General features: G+C 51.4%; 1 long non-coding RNA gene across 1 annotated transcript; it reads left to right on the top strand.

The window, feature by feature from the left end:
* The first annotated feature begins 2,111 nt into the window (after positions 1-2,111).
* LOC149122493 (uncharacterized) lies at positions 2,112-20,977 on the top strand. Its single transcript, XR_016219527.1, has 4 exons — positions 2,112-4,455; positions 14,421-14,483; positions 15,181-15,243; positions 20,623-20,977. It is a non-coding gene; the product is annotated as an uncharacterized LOC149122493 (long non-coding RNA).
* The last annotated feature ends 2,895 nt before the right edge of the window (positions 20,978-23,872 follow it).

Genomic DNA, 23,872 nt, shown 5'->3' with positions numbered 1-23,872 from the left:
CTGTGGCCTGGGAAAGCAGTAGAAGATGGCCCAAGTCCTCGGGCCCCTGCACCCATGTGGGAGAGCCGGAGGAAGCTCCTGGCTCCTGGCTTTGGATTGGCCCAGCTCTGGCCATTGTGGCCAGTTGGGGAGTGAACCAGCGGATGGAAGACCTCTCTCTCTCTCTCTCTCTCTGCCTCTCCTGTTTTTCTGTATAACTCTGACTTGCAAGTAAATAAATAAATCTTTAAAAAAAATGAATAGGTGAATTAATACTATAACTAGTACTCAAACAGTATTTTACACTTTATGTTTCTGTGTGGGTGCAAACTGATGAAATCTTTACGATAATTGAAAATGAATCTTGATGTGAATGGAATGGGAGAGGGAGCGGGAGATGGGAGGGGTGCGGGTGGGAGGGAAGTTATGGGGGGGAAAAGCCATTGTAATCCATAAACTGTACTTTGGAAAATTATGTTTACTAAATAAAAGTTTAAAAAAAATGAATAGGTAATTTATGCTCTACATCAAGGGGTGCTTTTACAACAAAGCACCCTCCTCCCTGAGTTCCTGCCACAAACTACACATTCACATTCATTTAACTGCCGCTGCTCACCGGGGCTGGAAAGTCAAAAGTGCGTTTCCTGTCCGTACGTGGCCGATGGTTGGCTCAGACCTTGCCTGGGTCAGCAGTCTGCAGCCAAAGAGGAGAACACCCCTCCCCCCACCAAGTGTGCCAGCCGGCTCTCAGGAACCCGTGCCCCTCTCTCTGCTGCTGTAACCGGTGCCTCCTACGCCGTTCTCCACTCTTCCAGCCAGTAGGATACCGGAAAGAGGAGCTAGGAAGAGAACCAGGCAGAGGCTGCCTGCAGGCGCCTGGCTTTTCCAGCGTGGGCATCCAGCAAATTCCTCTGCAGCTTCCTTCTCGCTCACCTCCACCAGGGGGAGCCCCAGGCAGCGCTGCACCAACCCTGTCCCTCCGCAGGGCCGGGGCTGGGAGTAAAGAGGGAGGTCCCAGACCTGATTCAGTGCAGGGCCCCGAGGGGGCTTTGCCCGCTCTCAGTCCTCAGCCCACGCCTTCCAACAGCCGCCTTGCCCTCCTCCCTCCCTCCCTCCCTCAGCCGAGCTCCTGCGCCGCCCCAGACTTCTGCCGGGTCTCCTTCCAGTGTCTGGCCAACGTCACCGGCTCCAGGAGACCCGCCCCCAACCCCACGGCTGGGCGGTTCACCTGGCAGTGAGGTCGCCCGTATTCCACGGCTGAGTTTCTGGTTCAAGACCTGGCTGTGGCTTCCTGCTAAGGGACACCCTGGGAGGCAGCAGGTGATGGCTCAAGTAACTGCCCGTGCACTGGGAGACCACATTGATTCTGGGCTCCTGGCTTCAGGGTGACATTTGGGGGAGTGAACCAGTGGATGGGTGCTCTTTCTGTCTTTCTGTCAAAAAAGCAAAACAAAATAAAGAAGAAAAATGCAGCCTGAGCCTTACACACCCGGGCACACCTCCCTCCCCACCCCTGCAACAGCACTGAGGCTTCTGTTTTTTTTTTGTTTTTTTTTTTTTTTGACAGGCAGAGTGGACAGTGAGAGAGAGAGAGACAGAGAGAAAGGTCTTCCTTTGCCGTTGGTTCACCCTCCAATGGCAGCCGCGGCCGGCGCGCTGCGGCTGGCGCACCGCACTGATCCGATGGCAGGAGCCAGGAGCCAGGTGCTTCTCCTGGTCTCCCATGGGGTGCAGGGCCCAAGCACCTGGGCCATCCTCCACTGCACTCCCGGGCCACAGCAGAGAGCTGGCCTGGAAGAGCGGCAACCGGGACAGAATCCGGCGCCCCGATCGGGACTAGAACCTGGTGTGCCAGCGCCGCTAGGCGGAGGATTAGCCCAGTGAGCCGCGGCGCCGGCCTAGCACTGAGGCTTCTGAACCCTCACTCAGCGCCCCTGTCTCTGACTGATGGGTCCCTGGTCCCAGCGTGATGCCTGGAGCATGGGGACTGTCCACTCGTCCTGCTCTGGACACATGAGAGTCTCCGGTTCCTATAACCTAGCGCATGGGGGTGCGGTTTTAGGAGAACACCCACCATTTGGTCTTCACTGTTTCTTTTTAAAATGTTGTATTTATTTTTATTTATTTGAAAGGCAGAGAGAGAGAGAGAGAATCTTCCATCCGCTGGTTCCCTCTCCAGGTGCCCACAACAGCGGTGCTGGAACTCCGCCCGGGCCTCCCACGTTGGGGAGTACTTGGCCATCACATGCTGCCGCCCAGGGCACGCGTTAGTGGGAAGAGGGAGATGGGAGCAGAGCTGGGACTTGAACCGGGTGCGCTGTATGGGATGTGGGTGTCCCAAGGGCAGCTTGACTGCTGCTTCAAACACCTGCGGCCTTCACCGTTTCTGCCCGAGGGAGGCCTCTGAGGCCAGCGTCGTGAGCAGACGAGGGAAGCATCTGCCGGCCCCTGGGAAGCCGGTCCCACCGGCAGGTTGAGCCTGGAGGCCCCGCGTGCACGCGTGTGCTCTGAGCTGAGCCGCTCCGTGTTCCTCGACGCGTCACCCCTCTGCAGGTGCTGTCAGTTTTCACTCGGTAAAGAGGAGGCGCGGGTGACGTGCATCTGGTGGGCTGTGACGGAGCCGCGCTCAGGTCATCCGTGGGAGGTGCTGCTGGCTCAAGGGCTCTCAGAGGAGGCCCCTCCCCAGAGGCCGGCGCAGGGTCTGCGGGGAGCTGCAGCCCGTTCCCCAAACCCTGAGGAGCAGTGGCCAGCCCAGGTCACGGGGCTGCCTGCCCGAACACCCTGAGCAGACGTGACCCCAGGAAGCCGAACTGCAAGAGCGGTTCCCCAGGGCAGGTGGGAATCCCCCCAAGCTGTGCAGTTGGGTCTGCGGCTGAGAGGGGACCCCGTGGAGGGGCTCCCTGATTTTTCGAACGTGATCATTTCAGCAGTCATCTTGTGCTGTAGACGAACACGTTTGGTCTCTGCGTTTACCGGCTTTGCTGCTACATCATGCACACACCACACAACTCACCGGGTGCAGGGTACGGGTCTGCGGTAGCCACAGGGCTGTAGCCGTGCAACCAGCGCCACGAAGGGCTGGAACCACGAGCGGCCCTTGCCCCACTGCTGCCTCGCGGAGCAGTCACTAACCGCCCCTCTCCATGGCTTGCCCTTTGGACACTTGAGAGCAATGGAAGTGCACAGTGCATTCCTTTCTTGATGTTCTTTCTACAATAAATGATTTCCCGTTGCAGGCATGGTCTGGCCTGGCATCAGTCTATGGGCACTTGGGTTGGTGGCCCCTTGCGGCCACATCCAGGCCTGGAGTGCCGGGCCCAATAAGGCCACGCTTCGCCTCTGGAGCAAGTGCCAGGCTGCTTTCCCCAGCCGAGGGCTCACATCTGGGCTGTACAGCCGGCGTTTTACAAACACAGTGGCTTTTCAACAACTTCCGCATTTCACCCAGACCCTCCCCTAAGAGTTGATCTTAGCACCTGCGGCCTGCGGTGCCCAGGGCAGGGGGCCTGGTGGAGGAGAGCGGAGGGGACAGCCAGGCCATGGAGAGAACAAGGAGCAGCAAAGAAGAAACGGGGCGACTGGGGCAGGGGTGAGGCAGGGCTGAGCTGGGGCAGGGGTGAGGCAGCGTGAGGGCTCTGAATTGTTCTCGCAAGGCCTTGCAAGGCAGGGCTGGGTGTCCGTGGAAGGTGGAGCCTGGGGCCAGCAGCTGCAGCTTGTTGGCGGCCTTGCTCGTGTCTGGGCGGGGGGAAGGCTGCTCCTCACCCGGCCGCCCCCCCACCTCATCACGCAGGTCACCCCTGAGCCTTTAAAATTGCCCGCCCAGGGCTTCCGGCCAGGTTCTGATGGAATCGGTCAGGTGGAGGGCTGAGTGCTGGTGGATTCTTTTTTTAAGATTTTTTAAGAAAATGACAGTGACACAGGTTCACAGGTTCACTCCCCAAATGCCAGCAACAGTGGGGGCTGGGCCAAGCCAAGCCGGGAGGCAGGAACTCCATCTGAGTCTCCCAGGTGGGTAGCAGGGGCCCAAGAACATGTGCCATCCTCTGCTTCCTTCCCAGGCACGGTAGCAGGGAGCTGGATCAGAAGTGGAGCAGACAGGACTGGAACCGGCGCCCCATGGGATGCCAGCATCGCAGGCGGCAGCTTAACTCGCAGAGCCACAGCACCGCCCCGAGTTGGTCGATTCTCAAGGCTTCCTTGGGAGCCTTGCAGTGTGTGGCCAGGCTTGAAGACTGCTGCAGACACACAGTTTGTATTGTAACAAACGCTCTGAGGACAGACGCCTCCGGAACTTTCCAGAAGTCCTTGGGAGCCCCAGCCATGGCTCCGTTTCAGGAGCGCCAGCACGCGAGGGATTTGGAGTGAGGCCTTCGTCTGCCTCCTTTGTGTTCTCGCTCAGCCGGAACTCATTCTGTCAGGGGGTCATGATGCACACCTGTGGGGGCCCTTGACGACTGACAGGTGGAGCTGGACCAGGTGAGCTGGCGAGCAGCACGGGTGCTCGGTCGAGCGATTCTGGGGGTGGGTTCTCTTCCTTCACCCTCATCAGGACATCCTTGCCGGGGGACTTCGGGGTGCTTGTTCACGATCCGGAACAGGGAGCGGGTGGGAGACGCTGACTCTGGGCTCTCTGTCTTGCTCCCAGCCCGATGCGCGTCGCCGTCTGCTCCAGCCCAGAGCCTACATTTGCTTGCACCTTGCTCTGCTGGCTTCTGCTCTGGGCCCCTGCAGCCCACTCTCTCACCACCCCAGTCCCCCCGCCACCCCCTCTCCATCCTCGACGCCTCCAACTCCCCTTCCCAGCCTCACTGGCCTCCTGGCTGCCTCTGCACTTGCTGATCTCGCTGCCTGCGATGGCTTTTCTCGGGTAACCCTTTGGGGCTCTCTGCCGTGGCCCCCGTGAGGGTCTCTAGACCCGGTCCCCTCTGCGCCCCTCGCAGCCTCTGGTATAGGTCGGTCGCATTTAGGACGTGCTCTGGGAGACGCTTGATGATGTCGATGGGCAGAAACGTAGACAGGGACGTGTTGGCAAGATCCCTGCCGAAGGTCTCTGGACCAGGGGACAGGAAATAGCCAGCTCAGCATATCGGTTCGTCGCGGCTCGCTCGCTCGCTCTCCCTCCCTCTCCGCGGCTCAGAGAGCTGCAGAGATTTTACGCTTTGCAAGCAGATCCTCTCAAGAAGCAATTTTCTGTGTAGGGGCACCGCAGAGCACCGGCTCAGCAGGAGAGCCAGGATATTTATTCATGCAAGAAGATGAAAAGTGAAAATGATATGAAAAGTAGCGCCCGGTCCCTGGCTGCAGACCCTGTGTGCCCGCCCAGTTCTGCTGGAATGAGGCCGTCGTCTGTCCTCTGAGCCAGGGGAGGTGCTTGGTGGCAGGTCGGCACAGCCGGCACTGAAACTGCCCTAGCAGGCACGAGAGCCAGCGCCCGAGACGTGCTGTTTCTTGTAGCATTTAAATAACAGTAGGCTTTGCACCCGTGGGAATACTGCACTCAGAGGGGTGGCACTGAGGGCTGGGGCCAGAGAGGCGGCACCATTTCACTCTCAGAAGGCTCTCATCCTAGCAGTGTTGGTCCTGCTGGCTGCTGGGGTCGCTCCTCACCACCCGGGGACCATGTGTGATGGATCCCAGGGCCTTTTTCTCCCTGAATAATAGTAACGCTCACACATGAGGCTCAAAGTAACCTGTGGGGCCGGCGCTGTGGTGCAGAGGATTAAACTGTTGGCAGCACCTGTGTCCCACACGGGTGCTGGTTCGTGTCCTGGCTGCTCCACTTTCAATCCAGTTCTCTGCTATGGCCTGGGAAAGCAGGGAAGATGGTCCAAGTGCTTGGGCCCCTGCACCCGTGTGGGAGACCTGGAAGAGGCTCCTGGCTCCTGCCTTTGGATCAGCGCAGCTCCGACCATTGCGGTCATTTGGGGAGTGAAACAGTGTATGTTAAGATCTCTCTCTCTCTCTCTCTCTCTCTCCCTCCCTCCCTCCCTCCCTCTCTCCCCCCTCCCTCTCTCTCCCTCCTTCCCTCCCTCCCTCCCCCTCTCTCTGTCTTGCCCTCTTTCTATAATTCTGACTTTCAAAATAAATAATAAGTAAATCTTTAAAATATATATCTATATATCTATATACATGTTAATTTGAGGTAATTTTGGAAATGTGTAAAATTAAGAAAAAGTAGTCACCAATTTTTTAAAAAGCTTATTTATTTTGAAAGAGCTAGAGAAGGAGAGAGATTTTTTTAAAAAAATCTAATTTATTTGAAAGAGTTACAGAGAGACAGAGAGAGGTCTTCTATCCGCTGGTTCACTCTCCAAATGGCTGCAGTGGCCAGAGCTGTGCTGATCCAAAGCCAGGAGCCAGGAGCTTCTTCCAGGTCTCCCACGCGGGTGCAGGGGCCCCAGCACTTGAACCATCTTCTACTGCTTTCCCAGGTGCATTAGCAGAGAGCTGGATTGGAAGTAGAGCAGCTGAGACATGAACTGGTGCCCATATGGGACGCCGGCACTGCAGGCGGCGGTTTTACCCATTACGCCACAGCACCAGCCCAGAGAGATTTTCTATCTGCTGGTTCACTCCCCAGATGGATGCAACAGCAGTGCTGGGCCAGACCAAAGCCGGGAGCCAGGAGCTTCATCCAGCTCTCCCATGTGGGTGGCAGTGTCGCAGGTGACTGCCTAATCCATTGCTCCCCAAAGCCTGACCCCACAACTTCATCTAAAGTCTATGTTTATTTTTATTTATTTGAAAGATGGAGTGAGAGAGTGGAGATCTTTCCTCACTGGCTCATTCCCTAAAAGCCTGCAGAGCTGGGGCTCTGCCAGCTGAATACAGGAGGCAGGAACTCTCCCCGGGTCTCCCGTGGGTGGCGGGGCTCCGAGTACTTGGACCATCATCTGGGTTCACGCCATCATGCCAGGGCTCGCATCGGCAAGGAGCCGGATGGGAAGTGGAGGCAGGACGGGGACTTCACCTCAGGCGTTCTGCTAAGCCTCAGCGCCGGCGCTGCAGCATTTTCTCCCATGGTTAGAACGCAACCCATCTTCACCGCGGGAGTTTGGAAGATGAAGAGAGCTGTGAAGAAGCTGCGGGAGAAGGCGCTCAGGATGTCCGCTGACTTTGGGACCGTCGCTGTGTCCCTGCGAGACGTGACGGGCTGAAAACCCGCATGAAACAGAGACCATGACAGAAGCCTTCCCGTGGGACTCAGTGTGGGCTGGAAACACGGGGGACTCGGACTGGGGGATGGCAGTGGTGGGGCTCGGAATCCACGGCTGAGGGTGCGGAACTGTGTACCTGTGAGTGTATGAGCGTGTGAGTGTGAGCATGTGTGCCTATGTGGGAGCATGTGAGGGTTTGTAAGCATGCGGTGTGTATGTGTGAGCTTGTGTGTGTGCACGTGTGTGAGGTGTGAGTGTGAACATGTATATATGAATGTGTATGCATGAGCATGTGTGTGAGTGCACATGAGTGTGTGAACATGTGTCAGAGCGTATGTGAATGTATGAGCATGCGTGTATGAGCATGTGCGTGCATGTATGTGAGCATGTGTGTATGCATGTGAGAACGTGTGTTGTGTGTGAGCTTATGTGTGAACATGTCTGAGTGTGAAAGCATGTGTATGAGCATGTGCATGAGTGTGTGCACATGTGAGTGTGCATGTGAATGGTGTGAGCATGTGTGTGTCAGGCATGAGCATGTGTGTGATCTTATGTGTGTGAGCATGTGTGTGTCAGGCATGAGCGTGTGTGTGAGCATGTGTGTGTCAGGCATGAGCACGCGTGTGATCTTATGTGTGTGAGCATGTGTGTGAGGCATGAGCGTGTGTGTGATGTGTGTGTGAGCATGTGTGTGTCAGGCATGAGCGTGTGTGTGATCTTATGTGTGTGTGAGCATGTGTGTGTCAGGCATGAGAGTGTGTGTGATCTGTGTGTATGAAGGGGTGTGTGTGTGTGATCTTCTGTGTGTATGAAGGGGTGTGTGTGTGTGTGAGATCTGTGTGTATGAAGGTGTGTGTGAGTGTGTGTGTGTGATCTTCTGTGTATGAAGGGGTGTGTGTGTGTGTGTGATCTGTGTGTATGAAGGGGTGTGTGTGTGTGTGTGATCTTCTGTGTGTATGAAGGGGTGTGTGTGTGTGTGATCTTCTGTGTGTATGAAGGGGTGTGTGTGTGTGTGTGTGATCTGTGTGTATGAAGGTGTGTGTGAGTGTGTGTGTGTGATCTTCTGTGTGTATGAAGGGGTGTGTGTGTGTGTGTGATCTGTGTGTATGAAGGGGTGTGTGTGTGTGTGATCTGTGTGTATGAAGGGGTGTGTGAGTGTGTGTGTGTGTGTGATCTTCTGTGTGTATGAAGGGGTGTGTGTGTGTGTGTGATCTGTGTGTATGAAGGGGTGTGTGTGTGTGTGATCTGTGTGTATGAAGGGGTGTGTGCGTGTGTGTGTGTGTGATCTTCTGTGTGTATGAAGGGGTGTGTGTGTGTGTGTGTGTGTGATCTGTGTATATGAAGGGGTGTGTGAGTGTGAGTGTGTGTGATCTTCTGTGTGTATGAAGGGGTGTGTGTGTGTGTGTGTGTGTGATCTGTGTGTATGAAGGGGTGTGTGAGTGTGTGTGTGTGTGATCTTCTGTGTGTATGAAGGGGTGTGTGTGTGTGTGTGTGTGTGATCTGTGTATATGAAGGGGTGTGTGAGTGTGAGTGTGTGTGATCTTCTGTGTGTATGAAGGGGTGTGTGAGTGTGAGTGTGTGTGTGTGTGTCCAGAGGAGAGGGGCTGGGGAGGGGGACCCTGCTCAGCATTCAGGGTGGGCAGCAAGTGGAGGCTGCAGAAGTGGCCCGTGCAGGCAGGCGGCCTCTTGGTGCTGGAGGGGATGGAGGCCCCTCCTCTGAGGAGGGGACGGGCGGCTGTGGCGGAGCCTCCGGCATCCCAGCGGGACTGTCTGGGCCCTGAGTCACACAGCTCCTTTGCACCACCCAGGGCGCCATCCCCTCAAGTAGACCGGATGAAGGGAAGCTGGGCTCGGGGAGGGCTCGTCCCGCCCGCCAGCAGGTGCTTGGGACCACTCTGCGGTAGCCGGCACAGGCCCCGCCTCCTCCTGGGTGAAGCCTGCTCCAGGCGTGCGCTGCCCTGGCGGCTTGCCCACCGGGGTCCCAGGAGACCAGGGGCCTGCACACACTGGCTGCCCTAGCTTGTGGCCCTGCACACTGCGAGGCCCACCGAGGTTTCTCAGGGCGCGCGCTGGGGTGCTGTGGTGTGTGTGACCGCGCTCTGTTGAACCTACCGGAAAGAAAGCAGAAAAAGAAAGCAAAAGTGAAACCGATGCCCGCGCTGCCTGCCTCCCTGGAAAAGCACCACGAGAATCAAATGAGGCAGTAAACGCAGAGAATGACTGTGACTCTCCTCCGCTGCACCTGACTCGCTGTACCCCCACGTTCTCGGCAAGTCGAGCGCACTCCCGACGTGGCCCCCATGGGACACACCGCCACCTTGAGCCTGATGCTGGCAGACTGACTGGCAGGTGGTCAGGGCTGGCTGGTCGGTCCCGGTCACTCCTGGCACGGTGAGGGGCTGGCTGGCTGCGTGTCGCTCTTGCGTCATTGAAGGGTGTGATGTGGTGGTCACTGGTTTCCTTACATAGCATAACCGGAAGCTGAGAGAGCGAGAGAGAAAGCGCAGGCCCCCGGCTGCAGGAGGCACGTTCCCTTCCGTCCCCCACTGTGCACTTGCCCTGTAACGCTGTGGTGTTAAGTATTCACTGGGAAGGGATTTTGTGCCCACAGGAGAAAAATCGATTTAAACTTCATATCCTCAGCTTCCTCCCCAGGCCAACTCCTTGAGCCCAGACAATGACAAAAGGAGATTGGGGAAGGCACAAGGCGTGCGGAGCTCTGGACTCCAGCCCAGCCACAGCTCACGGCCCCCTAGCTGCGCCAGCTCCCCTGCAGGAGTTGGTGGAGCAACCTCTAACTCCCTTTGGTTCCTATTTACCTGAGAAGCCAACAGCCACCAGAGGCTTAGGGAAGTCCCTGGAAGCAAGAGCGCGGAGATCAGGCGCAGCTAAGCCTTTGGTCACCGTGTCTGGCAGGAGTGAGCACGCTAAGCCTGTAACGTGGACCGGCGCGGTCTGTGCTGTACACGGTCAGCCTGGCACGAGGCTGCACTGAAGGTCTTGGGGCTGCTTACACACTTGCACCATCTTCCCGACAAGCAGACTCCTAGGATGCTGTGCGTATGGGGGTACATGGAACGTAGGGCGGGGAAAAGCCAGTGGCAATCACAGGGACATTTTCACTGGCTGCTTGTGACAATCTTCTTGGGTGCAGCGTGCTTTTCATTGCGGTGCATATACCGCGTGCCTGACGGTTGGCAGCGTCTCGCGCTGTCTCATGGTTGTGCCTGCCTCAAGCAGTCTCTATTGAAACTGTAGAATGTGGTCCTGTGTGGTGGCATGCTGGGTTAAGCTGCCACCTGTGATGCTGGCATCCCTTATGGGTGCCAGTTCTGGCCCCGGCTGCTCCACTTCCCATCCAGCTCCCTGCTAATGCACTTGGGAAGGCAGCAGCAGATGGCCCAAGAGCTTGAGCCCCTGCCACCGTGTGGGAGGCTTGGATGCAGTTTCTGGCTCCCGGCTTCAGCCTGGCCCAGCCCCAGCTATTACAGCCCTTTGGGGGAGCAAACCAGCGCATGGAAGATCGTAGTCTGTCTCTGTCTCTCCCTCTCTCTGTAACTCTGCTTTTCAAATAAATAGTTTTTAAAAACCTGCAAAATTATCCCTATGCACATTATGTTATGTTCTTGCTAAACTTTTGGCCTTATTTAAATGAATCCAATGAAGTACTTAATATACTTAATTATAATAAGGATATTATCTTTAATATACAATAGTCTTATTATATTAAAAGCATCTAATATAAAACATTGCAACTTGAGGGTATAGCATTAATGCGCTCTCATTCTAAAATTAGCACTGCGCTGATGGAATTGTGTAAGGGACACTCAGTAAAGAAACAAATTATTTAAGATTTAGATGGGTAGGAAAAATAGCTTTGTTTTCTTTAATGCACTCTTATTAGAAATGCTTGTATGTAGTTGTTATATGCATATTCTGGGGGAGTGTTCTCAGCTTTGTCACTGGGCAGTAGCTCAGCGTATCCGCCTCAGCTGGATGGCTCCTGTGTCAGATCAAGGCGCTGGTGTCCAATAAACTAGCGGCTCAGTGACTCTCCCTGCTGTGCCTTCCTTAAAAACCTGTGCATGTTTGGAGATAAGGTTGGTCCTTATGCACAGACGCTGCCCCGCGAGGCGAGCATTGTGGTGCAGCCGCTGCCTCTGACCCCAGCATCCCGCAACCCAGTGCTGGTTCGAGTCGGGCTGCCCTGCTTCCTATACCTGCTAAGGTGCCTGGGAGGGGTAGATGATAGTGCTTGGGTCCCTCCCACCCACCTTGGAACCCTGATTCTTGGCTTCTGCCTGGCCCAGCCCGAGCTGTAACAGTCATTCTAGGAACGAACCAATAGATGGAAGATGTGTCTGTCTGTCTTCCTGTTACTATGCCTTCTAAATAAATATTAAAAAAAACTCCCCATTATTACGCTACTAACTTCTGAAGAATACATGTCCCCAAATCAAATGTGTTGTAGACTAATTTTATTTTATTTTTTTATTTTATTTTTTATTTTTATTTTTTTGACAGGCAGAGTGGACAGTGAGAGAGAGAGACAGAGAGAAAGGTTTTCCTTTGCCGTTGGTTCACCCTCCAATGGCTGCTGCGGCCGGCATACCGCACTGATCCGAAGCCAGGAGCCAGGTGCTTCTCCTGGTCTCCCATGGGGTGCAGGGCCCAAGCACTTGGGCCATCCTCCGCTGCACTCCCGGGCCACAGCAGAGAGCTGGCCTGCAAGAGGGGCAACCAGGACAGAATCCGGCGCCCTGACCGGGACTAGAACCCGGTGTGCCGGCGCCGCAAGGCGGAGGATTAGCCTAGTGAGCCGCGGCGCCGGCCCATGTGTTGTAGACTAATAAATTCACTGGAGCATAAAAGAAAAAACCCTCTTCGCTTGTAATGGAGTTTAGGATTGCATAGAAATAAGCTTTGTCCTTTGTTTATTGGGAACAATGGGCGACCCTCGGTCTCTTGTGAGCGTGTCCGAAGTGTCCACGACAGCAGGTGGATAGGTACCCTTAACCTCAGGTGTTGACAACCTGGAAGTCTCGGGATGATTGGAAAACCACTGGCAGGTCATGCCCTGAGGCTGGGGGAGCAGCAGGATCCTCGGGTTACCAGAAAGAGGCCCTCATGGCTGTCCGCAGGGGACTTTGATTTTACGTCCCTTTCCATCTGAAGTTGACGAGGAAATTGTTTGGAGGAAAAATGGATCTATATTCCCACCAAAGGATTTCCCAAGGCCCCAGAATCAAGTTTATTTGTAAATCCATAATTTCCTGAACCGTTTTACCTTCCAGGTAAGCGGTTCCTGTATAAATTAGTGATGGATTCCTGATTAATTCTTTTGTTTTTCTGCTGCCGTTCTTGGACTTTAAAAGCTTGCACTTCTCAACTGCACCCCCTCCACGGGCCCCTTCCATAAATTTCAGCCAAGGATGAAGGCTCAAGCCCCTGTCTCTTTTGTCGAAAACGGCATAATCGGACATTCCAAAGCAAATCAGAATTCAGTGACCCCAGAAGTGTATCGGATTAAAACCTACCAATAAAAAATGACACGTTACTGAGGAGGGCGGTCTGCAGCTCCCGTGGCTTTAGGGGCTCATGCCATGCGAACGAATGATCCGGTCTCCGCGCGGCGTGCATTCATTCACGTTTTTAAATCTCGACGTGTGTGTATCTTATGAGCATCTTGCTGTACTACATTAGATCTACTTAAAATCCATTGAGAGTATTGATTTTTTTTCCTCGAGAAAATTCAACACAGGGATGGTCTCTCTCTCTCTCCTTGCTCTCTCTCCCCCTCTCGCTCCTCTTATAAAGTCCATTAGAGAAAGCCAGAATTGTGTTGCCGCAAAGGAGAGTGTTTCCTGATGTATGTGACATATCGCCCAGGCTCACTCTCCTTCGGACCTAATGAACCGATTGCGCCAAGCTCCTGTTCCATTTCCTGGCTGCCTGGCGATCCCAGCTCCAGCTACATAAACTCTGCTGCTACCTGAGCAGGAGTGAGAGAGAGAGAGGACCCAGGCAGATGCAGCATCCTAAAGAGGTTTGACCGAAGTGGTAACGTTTGATCAAATGATTACGTGACTTGTTAAGGGTTTCATTTAAAGGTAATTGTCAATGACTGGGAGGCTGGAAATTAAGGACGTGTGACTGAACTGAAATGTTTCACTAAAACTCTTGTAGATAAATCAAAACACTCCGAATCCCCTTAATAGCTGTTAGCATTCTGACATCTTCTTAGTTGAAAGAACTGGCTGAAAATTTGACAAAACGGATGCGGATGGCTGTAATTGAACCTGACGGTGTCTACATGGGGGAAGAGGTGAAGTCACTGTGTTTGGAAACAAATGCTCCCATCCCACCCCAGCTACATATTCAGGTTAAATGTGTGCACATCCTCGTAGCCGGAACATCTGTTTCCAGCTTGTTGTTCCCCTTGGCTGCTTTTCAATTGGATTTCCTCGAGCAGGTCCCAGGCTTGTCACCGCGGCCAGGGTCTGTTAACCGTCACCACGGGGCCTACATTAAGGAGGAGGTTCAGGGCTAAGCTAATAACTCGCCTGCCTTCCTGACGGATCGCAGGGAGGCTCTCGCTGGCCACTTATCACGCTGCCCCCTGGGGAGGCCGCTCTTCTTTGTAGCTCTGGGCGGAATTGGTTTTGCTTCTGTTCTTGGAGCTCTGGTCACCCTGCGGGGGCGGCGGGGCGGTGCGGCGGTGCGTGCCTTGCCCACACAGGCAGAGGAAGCGCATCCCAGGCCCGGAGCACCGGGTCTCGTCGCAGGAGCTCTTACACATGACGTGGGAAGCGTCTCTCTCCTCCCTGTACTGGAAGTGGGTGCACATAGTTGACAGAGGCGGTGATGGGCGGGAAGTGCAGTGGTTGGGTGCTCTGCCGCGTGGGTTCAGGTTGGCAGAAAACCGGGAGCGGAAGTTGTCTGGTGGCGCTGTGGGTTCTGAAGATGCTTACGGTGCCCTCTGCGGGCGACTTCGGCTTCCCAGGTGTCCCCGGCCAACTCCACCAAGGAGCGTGTCCCACAGCGAGGGTACACAGAACACAGAAAGTTTGCTAGCTGGCGGACGGGTCACTGAATTCGTTTCCCATTTCTACGCCCTGGGCGGCTTCTGAGACAGCAAGGGAAGTTGGGTTCAGTCTGGGGCTGGGGTCTCGGGTTAACAGCACCCTGATGTGACCCCCACCCCTGCCCACACCCCTCAGCTGTTGCAACTCTCTGGGCCCGACCCTGCAGTGACTTTAAGCTTGAAGACTATTCCTTCCCCAGGGCATGCTCTATGGCCAAACTTTGTCCCGGCCCTGGTTGGCGTCTCCTGGGAGATGAGAAACGGTAAGAAGAACAACCGTGGAGTGAGGAGGGGTGGTTGCTGGAGCCTGAGGAGGAAGATGAGGCTGCGGGAGGTCCTGATATGTGTGGAGGGGGGGGCAGGTTGCTGCTTTGGGGTGGGACTGGGGTCAGCTTTCAGGCCGGGAGCAAAGCCAGCCCTGGGTCTTCCTAATCGTGACAAGAACAGATGTTTCTCTGGTCTCACCTGCCCTTCGCTGGCCTGTTTTATAAGCACTTGTGAAAAAGAACCCAACTTCCAGGAATAATAGTCATGGAAATATATGCTTATTGGCTTGGCTTTTTGAATAGCGTGGAATTCCATTGCTCCAGTGTTTGGAACTTGCAAGTCAAAATAAACTCATGAACCAAAGAATCGGTGAAAAGTGCTAGCATCTTGGAGAGAGACTGCGACCTTTTGGGTAACAAAGCAGAGCAGTGACTGCGGGTATCTGTGGTAGTGCACGAGATGCTGGCTAAATCCACGTCCCAGACGGCCAGCCTGGTGCTGAGGGTTTCGCCTGCACTGGCCCCCTGGGTTCTCTCCAGGCTCCCACGAGCTCAGCGACCCTGGAAGTTCATTGGCACAGAGAGCTTCCTCTTTTCCAGAGAACAAGAGAAACACCCGGATCCCTCCCTCCCTCCCTCCAGCCCGCACTCCCTGGAGCTTTTGTAAAGTGAGAGACACTTTTGCTGTACTTAGTCTAGGGTGAGCCGAGCCAATGGCCAAAGAGGAGCAGTCACAGTCCTGGGCTCTGCAGAAGAGGTGAGAGAACCTGAGGGAGGGACGGTGAGAGAACCTGGGGGAGGGACGGAGAGCGGGGTGGGTGAAGGACAAACCAAGGGGGCAGTTTCAGGACAATTAAGATGAAGACGATGTCGGTGACGCCAGCCCCGCTCATCTGTCCTGTGTGTTACAGTGACGCTTCCGCTCCCACTGGGGACAGATGCAATCATACGTAATGACGGTGACAAAGTTCCCCTCCCACCAGGGACATTCGAGGGGCATGGCTAGCCCCCAGGGCATTTCCCAAGCCAGGGTGGGGGGTGGCCCTGGAGAAACCCCAAACTCTAAGCTGGCAGTGTGAATTCCACTCCTTGTCTCACCTCTACAGAGTTCACTGTCAGTGGTCTCACTTATCTCAGACATTACCTCACGGGCGCTGTGATAGTAAACGCGGATATATTCTGTCTTTCTTGTCATTTTCTCCTGACTTTAGGACTTGGCTTTACTTTGGCACAATTCCGAGATACCAGATTCACTTCTCTGTCCTGTTTTTACCCTATTAACATTGCCGCTCTTAAAAAAAACCAGTTTACCATTTTATGTCATAATTTTAAAATGGGTTTTTAGCTGGCACCGTGGCTCAATAGGCTAATCCTCCACCTTGCGGCGCCAGCACACCGGGTTCTAGTCCCAGTCGGGGTGCCGGATTCTGTCCCGGTTGCCCCTCTTCCAGGCCAGCTCTCTGCTGTGGCCCGGGAGTGCAGTGGAGGATGGCCCAAGTGCTTGGGCCCTGCACCCCATGGGAGACCAGGAAAAGCACCTGGCTGCTGGCTTTGGATCAGCACGGTGCACCAGCTGCAACGCGCCGGCCGCGGCGGCCATTGGAGGGTGAACCAACAGCAAAAAAGGAAGACCTTTCTCTCTGTCTCTCTCTCTCTCACTGTCCACTCTGCCTGTCAAAAAAAAAAAAAAAAAAGGGTTTTTAATTTTCAGTTTCAAGGATTTAACATATGTTAGTGGAAAATTTAACTTTCGGCCCTCACCCAAAGATGGAAATATATAATTAAAAAAAGAAATATATAATTGACTATAAAAGAAACCAGAAATTTTTCAATAAAATTCAAACAAAATTATAGAATATTAACATTAGGATGCAATATAGAAATAGGGTGGGAAGAGGAGCCTGAATTTTGTAAATGAGAAGATGAAAGCTCAGAGAAGTTCCTGAGCATTGTGTCCTTTTTAAAAGAATTTATTTTATTAATTGAAAAGCAGCATTAGAGAGAGAGAGAGAGAGAGAGAAAGATAGAAAACGCGCGCAAAAGGTCTTCCATCCACTGGTTCACTCCTTAAATGGCCACAACTCCCGGGGCGGGGCTGGGCCAGGCTGAAGCGGGGAGCTTCATCCGGATCTCCCATGTGGGTAGCAGGGACCCAAGCACTTGGGCCACCCTCCATTGCTTTCTCCAGGCCATTAGCAAGGAGCTGGATCAGAAGTGGAGCAGCCAGGACATGAACCTGCGCCCATATGGGCTGCTGGTGTCACAGGTGGTGGTATCCATTATGACACAATGCTGGTCCCAGCATTATATCTTAAGCAAAATATTTGCTAAGACCTTAAATATGATTAAAGATAAGATTTTAATGCTACATGATAGTCCACCCAGCAGATGGTCCAGAATTACCCCCTCGCTTCATTTTGAGGTTGTTTCCAATGTTTTACTGGCAGATTTGTGTCTATACTGGTGTTATTTTTTATTTAAGGTTTATTTGTGGGGCCAGCATTGTGGTGCAGCAGGTGAGCCACTGCTCGCAATGCCGCCATCTTACACCAGAGCGCTAGTTCCAGTCGCAGCCACTCTTGATCACTTGATCATGTGTCTGTGAAGGCAGCAAAAAATGGCCCAAGTGCTTGGGCCCCTGCCACTCACACGGGAGAGCAGGATGGATCCTGGATCCTGGCTTTGGCCTGGCCCATGCCTGACTCTTGGGGCCATTTGGGCAGTGAAGCAGCAGATGGATGATCTTTGCCTGTCTGTCTGTCTGTCTCTCCCTGGTTCCTGTAGCTCTGCTTTTTACAGAAATAAATAAATAAATAAACAAATAAATAAATAAATATTTTATAAAGATAAATTTCTCTCTCTCTCTCTCTCTTTTTTTTTTTTTTTTTTTTTTTTGGACAGGCAGAGTTAGATAGTGAGAGAGAAACAGACAGAGAGAAAGGTCTTCCTTTTTCCATTGGTTCACCCTCCAATGGCTGCTACAGTTGGGGCGCACTGCGCTGATCCGAAGCCAGGAGCCAGGTGCTTCTTCCTGGTCTCCCATGCAGGTGCAGGACCCAAGCACTTGGGCCATCCTCCACTGCCTTCCTGGGCCACAGCAGAGAGCTGGCCTGGAAGAGGAGCAACTGGGACAGAATCTGTGCTGTGACTGGGACTAGAACCCGGGTTGCCGGCGCCGCAGGCGGAGGATTAGCCAAGTGAACAGCGGCGCTGACCTTATAAATTTCAAGAAATAGAAATGTTTTTATTTTTTTTCCAGAAGCCTTTTATTTAAGGTATACAAACTTCACGTATTTCATAAATACAACTTTAGGAACATAGCGATTCCTCCCACCGTATCCACCCTCCCGTCCTTCTTTCTCTTCCCACTGCTATTTCCATTCTTTTGTTTTTTACTAAGATCTATTTTCAGCTAACTTAATACACATATAATTAATTCTATACTAAGAATTCAACGAAGAGTATGAAGGAAAAAACTGTTCCTCAGGGGTTGAAACAAGGACGGTTCAGTCATTGCATCTCAAAGTGTCAACTTCACTTCCACAGATTACCTTTTTAAAAAAAGATTTATTTTATTTGAAAGGCAGATTGATTTATTTTATTGGAAAGGTAGAGCTACAGAGAGGCAAGGTAGAGAGAGAGAGAGAGAGAGAGAGAGAGGTCTTCCATCCGCTGGTTTGCTCCCCAAATGGCCGCAGCGGCTGGAGGAGCTGGGCTGATCCAAAGCCAGGAGCCAGGAGCTTTTTCTGGGTCCCCCATGTGAGTGCAGGGGCCCAAGGACTTGGGTCTTCTTCTACTGCTTTCCCAGGCCATAGCAGAGAGCTGGATCAGAGAGGAGCAGCTGGGATTTGAACCAGCACTCATGTGGGATGCTGGCATGTGGGCAGCAGCTTTACCTGCTACACCTCAGCACCAGCCCTGTAGATTACCTTTTAGGTGCTCCAATAGTTACCACAGATCAGGGAGAACCTATGGTGTTTGTCTTTTGGGGACTGACTTATTTCACTAAGTATAATGTTTTCCCGTTGCATCCATTTTGTTGCAAATGACAGGATTTCATTTTTTCTCCCACTGTGTAGTATTCCATGGCGTACATATCCCTTAATTTCTTTATCCAGTCTTCAGTTGACAGACATTTGGGTTGATTCCATATCTTAGCTCTTGTGAATTGAGCTGCAATAAACATTGTGGGGTACAGATTACTCTTTTATATGCTGATTTCACTTCATTTGGGTAAATTCCCAGCAGTGGGATGGCTGGGTCATATGGCCTCAGACCTCTGAGGTATTTCCATACTCTCTCCCATAGTGGCTTTCCAGTTTACATTCCCACCAACAGTGGATTACAGTACCTTTTTTTCCCACATCCTCACCAGCATTTGTTGTTTGTTGTTTTCTGTATGAAAGCCATTCATATGGGGTGGGGGGTGGTGGTGAGGTGAAACCTCATTGTGGTTTTGATTTGCATTTCCCTGACAGCTAGTGATCCTGAGTATTTTTTCATGTGTCTGTTGGCCACTTGGATTTCCTCTTTGAAAAATGTATTTTCAAGTCCTTTGCCCATTTCTTAACTGCATTGTTTGTTTTGTTGTTGTTTTCTTGAGCTCTTTATATATTTTGGTTATTAATCCTTTATCAGTTGGATAGTCTGCAAATAATTTCTCCCATCTGTCAGTTGCCTCTTCAATTTGCTGAGTGTTTCTTTTGTATTAAATAGAAATTAAGAAAGAGGGAGAGAGGGAGAGAGGGAGAGAGGGAGGGAGGGAGAGAGAGAGGGAGGGAGAGAAAGAGGGAGGGAGAGAGAGGCCAGCATGGTGGCACAGTTGGTGAAGCCGCCGCCTTCAGCACCAGTGTCCCGTATGGGTGCCAGTTCAAGTTCTGGTTGCTCTACTTCTGTTTCAGCTCCCTGTTAATGCGCCTGGGAAAACAGCGGAAGCTGGCTCAATGTGGGAGACCTGGAAGAAGCTTCTGGCTTTAGCCTGGCCCAGCCCTGGCCATTGTGGCCATTTGGGGAATGAACCAGTGGATGGAAGATCTCTCTCTCTGTGTCGCTCCCCCTCTCTGTCACTCTGCCTTTCAAATAAATAAAATGTATCTAAAAAGAAAAAAAGGGAGAAAGAAAGGCAGAATGACAGAAAGAAAGGGAGATCTCCCATCTGCTGGTTCACTCCCCAAACGGCCACAACAATCAGGTTTCAGCTGAAGCCAAGAGCCGGGAACTTCGCTCTGGTCTCCTACGAGGGCCTCCAAGGGCCGAGCACTTGGGCCCTCTTGCTCTGCCTTCCTAGGCGCATTAGCAGGAGCTGGATTGGAAACAGAGCAGCCTAGATTCCAAGTGGCATGGAATGTGGGCGTCACAAGCCAGGGCTTACCTCTGCGCCACAATGACAGCTCCTATAATTATTTGAGTAGTTAGAATTTTTCTAGCTAGCACCAGAATGACTGAGTTAAAGTGGAGTACATAGTTGGAGAAATCTAGGATTCTCTATACTTTGGTAATAGAAAGCGAGCGTTCTTTGGTGGTTTTGGTTTAGCAGAGGAGCTACAGCTTCTGGAGTGAATTTACCTGTCTGATCACATCATAGTAACGTGGGCTGGTTCCTGGCTTATTCAGAAACAGTACGGTGATAACCATAAAGCAAATGAAAAAAGCAGTGTTTCATGCCCTATGTTTCATACAAATACATTTTCCAGAATTAAAAGAAACTCTGATTTATCTTTGTATAGCTATGTACTTGGCTAGTGAGTGAATATGTACAGAGCAGGTGGACGGACTCAGGAGGATGGGAGAATAGGGAGGGTGTATTAATCGGTCTGTAATGACATAAAATTTATTCCGGGGGTGCGGTGGAACTTAATGGTTCATAAATAGCAAATTCATTCTATTTTTAATACTCAGGTTATATTAACACCATATAACATCTTTATGGTTCCATTAGTACCATTTAAATCCTTGACTTGGCTTGAAAAAACAAACATCTCCAAATCTTGGCCATGAAATGATTAGCCAAATAAAATGTTTTAATAAATATTATTGGATTAGAACATGGTTGGTTGGGTCATAAACTGTCTTATAAATGTTTTATGTCATCTGCTACAGTGCATTTTTAAATGTTAACAAATTAATTTATTTTAAGGGCAACATCAAGGTTAAAGCACCTTGTTTTCAGCGGGGCTTCAGGAAGCCAGACAATAGATCACGCAGCCACTTCTCTCTCAGCCAGACCGGTGGCAGAAGAGATGTGGAGACATAAAATGTGCTACGGTTTGTTAAGTATTCCTTTATAATTTGCATTCATTATTAAATATGTATTGGACAGTCTTTAATCTTAAAAACACATACATGTCATAAAGCTCTCCAAATGCATCATGGGTATTTTAGGACTTAGCGTTACCCCAAGTGTTGACTAGAATGCACACATTGTCGGGAATGATGCGGAATTATTCCAGGAGATTTGATCTTTGTTGGTGTGGAGTTCAGTCATTGATTCAAGCCTCCAGGTCCCTAGAGAAACAGCATTTCTTCCTGGATCATGATGATTCAGCACTTGCTGCCCCCAGTCACGCTGCCTGAAACCATTTCGGCTCAGAGCAGGGACCGTTCAGGCGGCTCCATGGCCGTCGCGATAAACTTCGCTTTTGATTCGGGAGCTTCAGCGTCAAAATTGTCTGAGATTCGGTCTTTTGAGTCGACGACTCCAGAACACAGTACATTTCAGGCTAAGAACTTTCCGTGCTCCAATAGTCAAGTATTTGATTAAGCTCCATAGCTGAGATATTCAATTTGCATTTGGTAAACTGAAAAAGCACAGCCCTCCTGAGCCGGCTGGCTGTGGCGAGTGGTGATTTGTATTATAGTAGCTGGTAGCTGCCCAATGAACCATGTAAAAACAGTTCATTAAAATGTTTATGTGCTTGGCTGGTTAATGCAAAGAAAGCTTTATTGCAACCTTATAAAACTGCGTTAACTTCAGGCTGGATCAGCTCACTGCATTGTAATAACTCACGCATATGCTTTGTCCATTCAGGAGTGGAAGAAATCGAAAACCTTCCTTTTCCTCCCTGTTTCCATGACCACATGGTTTCAGACTGTAGAAGCTACTCTAGGCTGGTTTGCTTTTAGCTCTTTTTACAACAATTAAAATAGTCCTGGCTCATTTGTAGGCAATTTGTAATTTTTTTTTTGCATAAGAACCATGGAGTGTTGTTTGCAATAAAAATCTAATCAATGAATTTATGATGACTGCATTTGGTTTACAAGTTAAATTTTCCTGAAATCTCAATTTTGCTGAACATCAAAAAAAAATCATATGAAACTGGGAAGCAGAGATGCTAATTAAAGTTCCAGCAGTGTCTCCCATCATTCAGTCCTCTGGGGGACTCAGGGACCTATTTTAAACCATGAAGGTGTGACCAGGAGACTGTAACTCAATTAGATTCCTCTGCTGACACTTTTTTTTAAAAAATTAAAAATAGTTGAGTCCGTAACAAGAAACAGTAAAAATAGTTTCCTTAACACAAACAAAATATTGATTTTCTAACAGAAGAGCCACCTCCATGGGCTAAGATGGACACAATTAGACTTTCCATTGAAAAGCTATGTATTCCCACATCATCTACACAAAGTACTCCCATAAAAATGGTTTATCCACTAGCCTAATATGTTGAAAACTGCCTCAAAAAGCTAGCATGAAAAGGGAATATGGTTGATAGAGTAGAGCGAAAAGGTGGGAAAATCCTAACACAGTACGGTGTTAAGAGACTGGGCTCTGGGGCCCCTCTCCGTCCCTGGCTGTCAGCACCACCAGTTACCATAACGAGCAGGCACCTGGAGGGGGAAACCATGCAGCACAACACGGGGGTGGCAAAAAATACATCCATGCACACAGCGGACTGCCTCAAAGTGTTCTTAATGTTTTGTGCATCAGCCAAGCCGTGGCATTTGAAAATTGTTACCCTGATGCGCTTGTGAACATCAAAAACCCCACCCTCTGGCTTCCTGTGAGGTTGGAGATTGGACAGCTGCCTGCAACTAGCATTTGGAGCCATTTTCCTGATTCCCAGGACTGCCCGTCTAAGGGGGAGATTCTTTTGGGAACTGGTACTGTATCATCGTTTTTTTTTTTTTTTTTTTTAATCATGTTTGTATCATATGAAGATGAACTTGTTTTAACACTGTGTAAATTCAAAAAATTAGTAATACATTTAAGCCAACACCTAACGCAATGCCTTAGACGTGGCAGAAGCTCATTATATAGTTGTTGGATTAATGAATGTTGTGGGCGTGATCTTGTCTTTGAAATAGAATGGTTGGGCCCTTCTCTCTGTGTCAAGCTGAAGGGAAGGGAAGAGTCCGTGAAATGAAGTCAAGAGAGCCGAGGGCCGGGCACTTAGCCTGGTGGTTAAGGCCCTCATCTCCCACATCAGAGGACCTGGGTTCAATTTCCAACCCGACTCCAGTCCTCTGCCCATCAGACACTGGGAGACGGCAAGGACAGCTCCAGTCATGGGCTTCCTGCCACGGGTGCAGGAGACCTGGACGGAACTCCCAGCTCCTGGCCTTGGCCTTGGCCCTGCCTTGTTGGCTGTAGACACGTGGGGAGTGAAGCGGTGATTGAGAGGTCTCTCTCAAATAGGTAAATAAATCCTGATATTTACCACGTTAGAGCCCCAGCCCTTAGTTGTACCTAGAGCGCCACTGAAAATACCTCTTAGCCCACAGTTGGATGTACGTTTTTCTTCTCTGTGTGGATTTCTAAAATGGACTTTGGGCCACCCACTTGGGTCTGGAGCCGTACCAGTCCGAGACTGCTTAATTCAGACTGCCTTCTTCCGTTGGGTTGCACGTCATATCAACTTTCCCAGAAGCCTAAGAGTGAGCAGTGAGCGGTGGCATGGCCTCCGTCGTGGCACCTTGTCCTCCAGTTTGTAGTTCTGGATGGAGCACGCAGGTACACTGACCCGAGTCACACCTCACGGCAGATATCGGCGGCCACGCCTTGACCTGGGAGAGTGTTTGGGCTTCTAATGAGACCCGAAGCTCACCCAGAATCATTCAAAAAACTTTCTTTTGGTTGACCCACCATGATTGTACATGGTCACATGTGAGACTTTAATTCATGTATATGTTTTTTTTTTTAAGATTTTTTAAATTTATTTGAAAGAGCCACAGAGAGAGGTAGAGACAGAGAGAGAGGTCTTCCATTGCTTGTTCACTCCCCAGATGGCCGCAATGGCCAGAGCTGTGCTGATCCAAAGCCAGGAACCAGGAGCTTCTTCCTGGTCTCCCAAGTGGGTGCAGAGGCCCAAGGACTTGGGCCATCTTCTACTGCTATCCCAGGCCATAGCAGAGAGCTGGGTGGGAAGAGGAGCAGCTGGGACTAGAAC

This window comes from Oryctolagus cuniculus, chromosome 13 (genome assembly GCF_051225735.1).
Source record: "Oryctolagus cuniculus isolate XC-2025 breed Fujian yellow rabbit chromosome 13, ASM5122573v1, whole genome shotgun sequence".
In the NCBI taxonomy this organism is placed as follows: Eukaryota; Metazoa; Chordata; class Mammalia; order Lagomorpha; family Leporidae; genus Oryctolagus; species Oryctolagus cuniculus.
Note: the sequence above shows the minus strand (reverse complement) of the source record. Positions and strands in the feature narration are given on the sequence as shown.